This window comes from Phyllostomus discolor, chromosome 2, assembly GCF_004126475.2.
Source record: "Phyllostomus discolor isolate MPI-MPIP mPhyDis1 chromosome 2, mPhyDis1.pri.v3, whole genome shotgun sequence".
In the NCBI taxonomy this organism is placed as follows: Eukaryota; Metazoa; Chordata; class Mammalia; order Chiroptera; family Phyllostomidae; genus Phyllostomus; species Phyllostomus discolor.
The window spans coordinates 203,251,168-203,258,510 of NC_040904.2; the positions used below are offsets into that span (position 1 = coordinate 203,251,168).

The window sequence follows — 7,343 nt, forward strand, 5'->3', positions numbered from 1 at the left end:
TTAGTTGGAGAAAACAAGAGTAAGCCTTGATTTGGGTTGTGTACACCTGTGTCTCTGAGCAGGGTTGCGCGGGAAGGGGACATAATGTCTGATCTCTGGTCTGTCTGCATGTAAACCATGGTGAGGAGTGGGCGTGGGGTAAAACATGGCCCTCAATGTCCGAGAACCTGTTATGTACTCTCCTGCTTCTGAGGATGGCTCAGATTCTTGCTGTCACTTGTCCGGATCCCCAGAGAACTCACTCTGAGTGGGCCTGAATGAGTCAGACACACTGGGAAGTCACCCACACCTCCAGTCAGGTGACAGAGCTCAATGTATAATCCACGTTAGAGTCTTTCCTTGGATTGCTTATTGTGGCCGTTGGGGCCAAAATTGTAAGGCTTTTAGAGTGTGCCTAATCTTAGAAAATGCATCATCCTGTTTTCCTTTCTGATAATTACCATCTTTGCTTCCATTACTTCCAGCTAACGATCACCTCTCCAGGCCAACTTTGCCAGGAAACCCAGCCACTGGTAGGAGTGGCCCCTCAGGATCCACCAGCACAGCCCTCACAGACCCCAGAGCCCAGCTGCGGGCCTATATAGACAGCCACCCTGTGGTCATCTTCAGCAAGTCCACGTGCAGACGCTGTACTGAGGTAAGGCTTTAACCTCCGGGGTGCTAACAAGCTGTTGAATTATGGGAATCCGACAGACTTTTGAGCTCAGGTGTAAACAACTGGATTTCACCTCAGCACAATGTGTGCGTAGGTGTAACTCGCTTTGGAGTATTTCGGGAGGGTTGATTTGGGGACAGAGTATTGCTTGAGTCATCTTTTTCTGAGCTTTTGCAAAGTGCTAGATGTTTTCAGGCAGTCAGGGTCAGGGTCAGAGTCAGGGAAAGTAAGGGCGGGGGAGTTATCAAACCAGGTGATTTGCCGCTCTTTTAGGCATGTCTACAGGGAATATTTCTTAAGGAGCTGCTGCTTAGGGCACTCTGAAATTTTGATAAATACCTCTTCATGCTCTGGTTTATTATGGGGAAGATGATTTCAGAAAGAATCAACTGTGCTTCCTACTTGGTTCTTAACCTTAGATTATCAGGCAGAAAAGCTCAGGGATCACAGCCAGGGGAGGATTGGGTTAATCTACCCTGATTTCACCTTAGAATGAAGGTGAGAGTTGAAAGACCAAGCTGTTCTGGTGCTTTACAGGAAGGCTGAAGGCATTTACACGTCACTGAAGTTCAGCTTTAAATTATACTCGGGTAGCTCTGGGACTAGACACAGTGGGCTCGTAGGTAAATATAACTGGCCACCTGTCCAGGCTCACCTGCAGGATTATTTAGTAAGTTCTGTTTTCTCTCAGCTTGTTTGTCTCTTGACTCACTTTCCAGCTCTCAGGGAGGTTTATTCAAGTCAGAAGACTTATTCTGGAAGTTTTACATAGAGACAGGCCTTTTTGACTGTGTGTGTGTTTTCTATTTTTTCCAAAAAGAACAGGGAAGGTGGGCAAGCAGCAGAAAGAGTTAAGGTAGGCAGAACCTTGCATCTTGATTCTCATTGAGCAAGCTTGTGCATCTGTCCCTCCTACCATCACCTTGATGCCTTCTGTGTAGGACATCTTGTTAGGGGCGGAGTTGCAAAGACAAAGGAGACGCAGCTGCCTCTGCTGGGGGCTTTAGTCAAACTGAGAAGGCAGGACATAGGCTTAAAAAGAAAAAGGACCTAAGATAACCCTGAATTCTAAATGGTGAGTATAGGCAGTAAGCGATAGAGAATTTCAAAGGGGGCTGGGTGTTAGAAATCTGAGGTATAATTCCTGGCCTCTGGGGGCTCATTATCTAGCTCTCATGATCTTGTCCACTTTTGGGACTCCTCTCCCTTGTTTGTTTAATCTTTAAAGTGAGGGGCTTGGGCTAGTTGATTATTGAGACTCCTTTTAGCTCTGAAATGATGTGGTGGTTCCATCTTTTCTGTCACTGAAAGTACTTGAGACCTGGGACTCTGAAGCCAGAGTTTGGATGTTGGCTCTGTGACGTATTAGCCATGTGACCCCAATTAAGTTATTTACCTGCTGTGCCTCAGTTTCCTCGTCTGTAAAATGTGCATAATAACAGCACCTATCTCGTAAGTTTGTTGTGGGGTAAGTTCTTTAATACTTCTAAAAGCCACAGAACAGGCCTGGCATGTAGTATAGACTATAGAAGTGTTTGTTAAATAAAAGAACTCCCTGCTTTTCCCGTTATCCTATCACGACTCAAATCCTTGGATGGTGATCCTCCTTTCATCAGTACAGAGGCTTGGTTAGATGCCAGAACCCAAATATCTGAGTCTGTCCCAAGTACAACTAATCCTGCTAAAGAGGGGTTACCTTTTTAAGGTGGACCACCCCCTCCAAAGCCACATGCTCCTGGCGGCGTGGAAAAAGGAACGTGCACAGTTCAGAGAGCCCATTTCTCGTTTTGTGAATCTCAGTTTCCTTAACAACAAAGTAAGGATGACCGTTGAGTACACAGCTTTACTATGAGGCCCAGATGACTTCCAATCTGTGTGAAAAACGTCGGAAGCATTCGGTACACACTGATATTAGTAATAGCTACCATATGAGTGCCTCCCACGTGCCACGCATGTTTTGGTCACTTCACTTACATTTGAAAACACTTTGAATGAATTGGGCAATTCCAGCTTTGGCCCTGCTCTAGTTCTGCAATGAAAGGTTGGGCTAGTGTGGTCAGGGTCGCTACTCGTGATAGGCAGCCAGGGTTCCTGTTCCCTGCGGATCTCTTGGGCCTACCTGTGATTACCCTTATCCTTACTGTCCTGTCCCTGAATTCGACTGATTTCTTCATTTCCTAGCTGTCCTCCCTGGCTCCGAAAAGGCAAAGCCTGGCCCTTTCCTTTTTGTGTTTTACTTAATTAAGTGTACTGTGGGAATGATCGACTTTTCCTAAAAAACCTGAGTCAGATATCTGCATTCTTCTTTTATTAAAAGTATAGTTATTTTGGCAATTTTATTTATTGTCATTATCTGAATAATTCCTGGGTATGCTAAGTCTTCTGGGCAGACAACCTCTGTTTTTACCTTGATAAATACCAGTTTCTTAGCTTTTCCAGATACATAATATAAAAGCTACTTTCAGATTTGTGCTAATTTGTATGGAAATAATTTTCAATATTTTTGGCCATGAAGGATGGTTAGGTATTTCTCTTGGTAAAATGGTGATTTCCTTCTGTGGGGATACAACTTATGTACTTGGCTCTTCACATTCTTTTTTTTAAAATTACCATTAAATAGAATTTCCCCAGGCTGTTTCCTTCAGTTTTGATTTTATCATTTCATTTAATAATTGTGAGGTGAGTGAATGAGAATGGAGGACCTTATAAATTATGCTTGGTCTGATTAATTTGCATTTCTCTTTGGGATCAGTAATATAATTTTCATTCATTCAAGTGGGGAAATGTCCACAAAGAAATTAACTTCTACAGAACATACTATTGTTGCACAACACACTGCCGTGTGTGCTTTGAATGCACCCTACAGCAAAGAGTAGGTTTTAAAGTGCAAAGATAAACCCTTCCTGCCTTTTCAGAAAATGTGGTATTTATTTCTTGTAGATATTTCAGTGAAGTAGGAAGCATGTAGTTGGAATCAGCAGATGATGTATCTCACTGTGGCTTACCTGTCGCTTGATATCCAGATCCACTTCCGTGTCTTAATAAAGTGCCTATTTTGCAAGCAACGTTTCCATCCTCTACTTTTTCTCAATAAGAATATTCTAGAAGCTGGCACTTCTGATATTCAATATAGATCTCGAACCTTGTACTGTGGAACAGTGCCCAAGTTCAGTCAGAGTTAAAATAACCTACCAAACAGTAGGTAGTGGGTTTCTTGAGGTGGGCTCGTGTTTACTCCGGAATCTAGAGAGTGCATTTTCTAGGTTCACATGTTATCAAATTTTGAAAATTACTTTTAGGATCAGCTTTTAGGTCTTACTCTGTAAATCTGGAAAACTTCTTTTGGTAACATACTGCAGATGATTTATTTCTAAAACTAAGTGACTAAGAAATCTAAGGAGTCCATGAGTTTTTCAGTGTATGAACTTATATTTAGTCTTAGAAAATGAGCATTGGAATATGAATTGACTGTTACCCAGGTGGTTTCCCAGCTATAATTTTCCTGCCCTATCCTCAAAGCCCCTCATCCTTCAAAAGGATTCCTACTTTCTTAAGTTGGTGCTGCCGGGGGAGCTGAGTTCAGACTGGGGCATGAGAGCTGTCTAAAGGAGTGTAAGAGGAGGGCGACCAAGCTTATGTGAATGAACTTGATCTCTCATTTTTATCTAAATGTCGTACTTGGTCCAGTACTAATGGTAGAAATCTTCCAGTGTACTTCTGTGCAATGGGAAGCCTACTGTTGTAGTAGTTAAATCAGAATGTAGTTAAATTAGTAGTTAAATTAGACAAAAACACATTCCTTTGATTGATGATTTCTGTGAACTCCAGCCTACTCTGGCCTTTCTCATTTTATTGTATAAGTTGAAGGAATGTGGTTCTAAACTTTCCTATTAATGATAGGCTGTGAATTGTATTTGAATATCACTTTAAAGTCTTTTTTATCAGTAATTTAAATGTTACTTTTGTGATATAAATTTGTTAAAATTAACTCATCCTTGAAGTAAAAATTTTTTACCAGTATAATTTGTATAATCTTGAATATACAACTGTTGTAAATGATTTGTCATTTGAAGGTTATTGGGCCAAAACATAAATAATAGTTTGACTATTGTAGGATGTATTTTTTCCCTCAGGGTTGCCACAGAATGTTTTGGAAACATTAAATATTCCAGTGATTTTTAAAGATTGTTAATATTAAACCCATTTTATAGTCGGGTTGACTGAATCAATAAATATGTAAAAACTATTTTGTGAAGCCATACAGGTAAATTATTGAAAATAGAATAGAATCAAGAGACATTAAATACTCCTTTAAACAGCATTACTGTCAGCAGGAAGATTCTCGTGGGTTGTATCCAGATGAACTGGCAGGTTTCCAGAGGAGAAGCCGACTGAGGAGGAAAGCGAAAAAGCTGAGTAAGGAGCTCTTCTGTTGGTGGTGACTTTTCTTCTCTTTTTTTGACACTCTCCCCTTGTTTTTCAACTTCTTCCAGGTAAAGAAGTTATTTAAATCAATGTGTGTTCCTTATTTTTTGCTCGAACTTGACCAGGCAGGTAAGATTCTGTTTAATATGTAAATTATATCTGCTCACTGTGCCTTTTATTTAATTTATTCTGTCTGGCTTTTATTTTTTTTCTGAGCTTTTTATTGTTTAGTGAGTTCTTTTTTAAAAAACCATTCCTCTCTTTTTACCATTTAGATGGGCATTTCCCTGGGACAAATCATATTTACCATTAGTCTTTACTTAGTTTTATAGCCTTGGTATAACTCTGAGTTTCCTGTTGTTGAAATTATTCTTCCTACTAACTTTGAGTCTAGTTACAGGTACAGTATTTGATGCTTTTACGGTAGCTTTATTATTTTTGTAAATTTGTCTCCTTTCTGGCAAACCATACCAAATTGTATTTGAATTAAATATAAATTGTGATGCATTCAGAAATTGTGGCAAGGACATAGACAGACCGGTGGGGATAAAGGTCCACAAGGAGCCACTAGGGAAATAGTTGCCTGTAGCTGGAAATCCCAGGGGAAGAAAGGTGGGTGGGGTAAAACAGAAGCCTCCCCCTAGACCACAGGTGGCAAACACAAGGCCTGCAGGCCGAATCTGGCCCTCCACCTTGTTTTATCCGCCCAGCACCTTGTTTCTACCTGGCAGCAGCACCAAGGTCTCGCTTAACTGTTAAGGAGTGGTTACATTTATACAGTCCTAAAAGTGCATTCGGCCCTTTGAAGGCAACTGTGAGGCTGATGTGGCCCCCGGTGAAAATGAGTTTAACACCCTTGCCCTAGAGCCATGGTGTTCATGTGTTTTGATCATGGGCCAGAAAATCCCCAAGACTCATCAGTCAAACATTATTAGGAAGCTGATCAGGTGCCCGACATCCTTGTTTCTGTAGGAAAAATGGGCCCCTCCAGATCAAGAAGCATAGGTAATCTTCAGGCCCAGCAGCTTGGGGAAGCAGAGTCCTGGGCAATTACAGTATTAGCCCAGTCTCCAAAGGAATAAAACAGCAGAGAAAAGACTCAGCCAGAGAGAGTCATGGTAGTTGGGATTGAAAGCTCGTTTCTAGGATCAGGAGGAAGGTGGTAGTTGTTGAGCAGGAAACTGTTTTTTGATGCTTCTGAAGGCAGATTCCCTAACACAGAGAGAATCAAATAATAACTGCCACTTTTCTAATGCCTGCTGTTTCATAGGGGCTGTGCTGGGTGTACACACAACATCATTAATCCTCACAAGAACTCTACAAGGAAAATATCATATTTCACAGGCGAGGAAACTGAGTCCCAGACAAGTCAAATAACTTCCCTAAAGTCATACAAGTAGTGGATCTGTAATTTGGACAGAAGTCTTTCTAATTCCAAAGCCTTTGTGTTTTCTACAACACCATGTTATCTGTCTTCTCTAGAACAACCTTTCTATTCCTCTGTCAAGGAAGGCTCTTGCCCCTAAACACTCTGTAGTAGATGGAAGAAAAATTCCAATAATTATAATTTCACAGGGGCCAAGAAGTAGTCTTTTAAAAATGTAAGTGTTCCTGGGAGAGTTAAGTCATTTACAACTTGGTATGAATTAGAAAAAACAATCCCACAATGAGATGGTTAAACTAACAAGATAAGTGAGCAAATGAGCATGTCCATTAAAGATGGGAAAAGTGAGGGAGGTGACATTGGCACGGAGTGGGCAGGATGGAGTTACCAAGTGCCCAGGGGCATGAGTCCTTAGGTGAGTTGATGGGCAAAGGTGCCAAGAGGTAGATGGGAGGTCAGGAAAGGCAGCTGTCAACTATTTTCAAAATTTTAGTTCTGGCAACACTAATCAGACAGAAAGCTCCTTCTTTTTACTGTGGAAGTGGCGATGGTTCTACAGATGTCGGCTGGGAGCTCCCACTCACCCCTTGCTAAAGTCCTGCCTAAGGAAACCTGAAGTCTGGGAGGCGGGATAGGATTAATTAGAACCATCTTCTGTGTTGAAGGATGGTAGCCTCCTCCTGCTAGATGAGGAGCTAATGATCCCCTGTGTCCTGGCTTGTTGCTTCATCACATGTAAGAAGCTGTCATCCCCCTAGTGCACCATTGGTGGGACTGCAGACTGGCACAACCACTATGGAAAGCAGTATGGAACTTCCTCAGAAAACTAAAAATGGATCTGCCTTTTGACCCTGCAATTCCACTGCTGGGACTATATCC

General features: G+C 41.6%; 1 long non-coding RNA gene across 1 annotated transcript; it reads left to right on the forward strand.

Moving 5' to 3' along the window:
- Window positions 1-226: 226 nt before the first annotated feature.
- On the forward strand, window positions 227-6,476 carry LOC118499172. Its single transcript, XR_004901696.1, has 3 exons — window positions 227-637; window positions 5,149-5,209; window positions 6,425-6,476. It is a non-coding gene; the product is annotated as an uncharacterized LOC118499172 (long non-coding RNA).
- The last annotated feature ends 867 nt before the right edge of the window (window positions 6,477-7,343 follow it).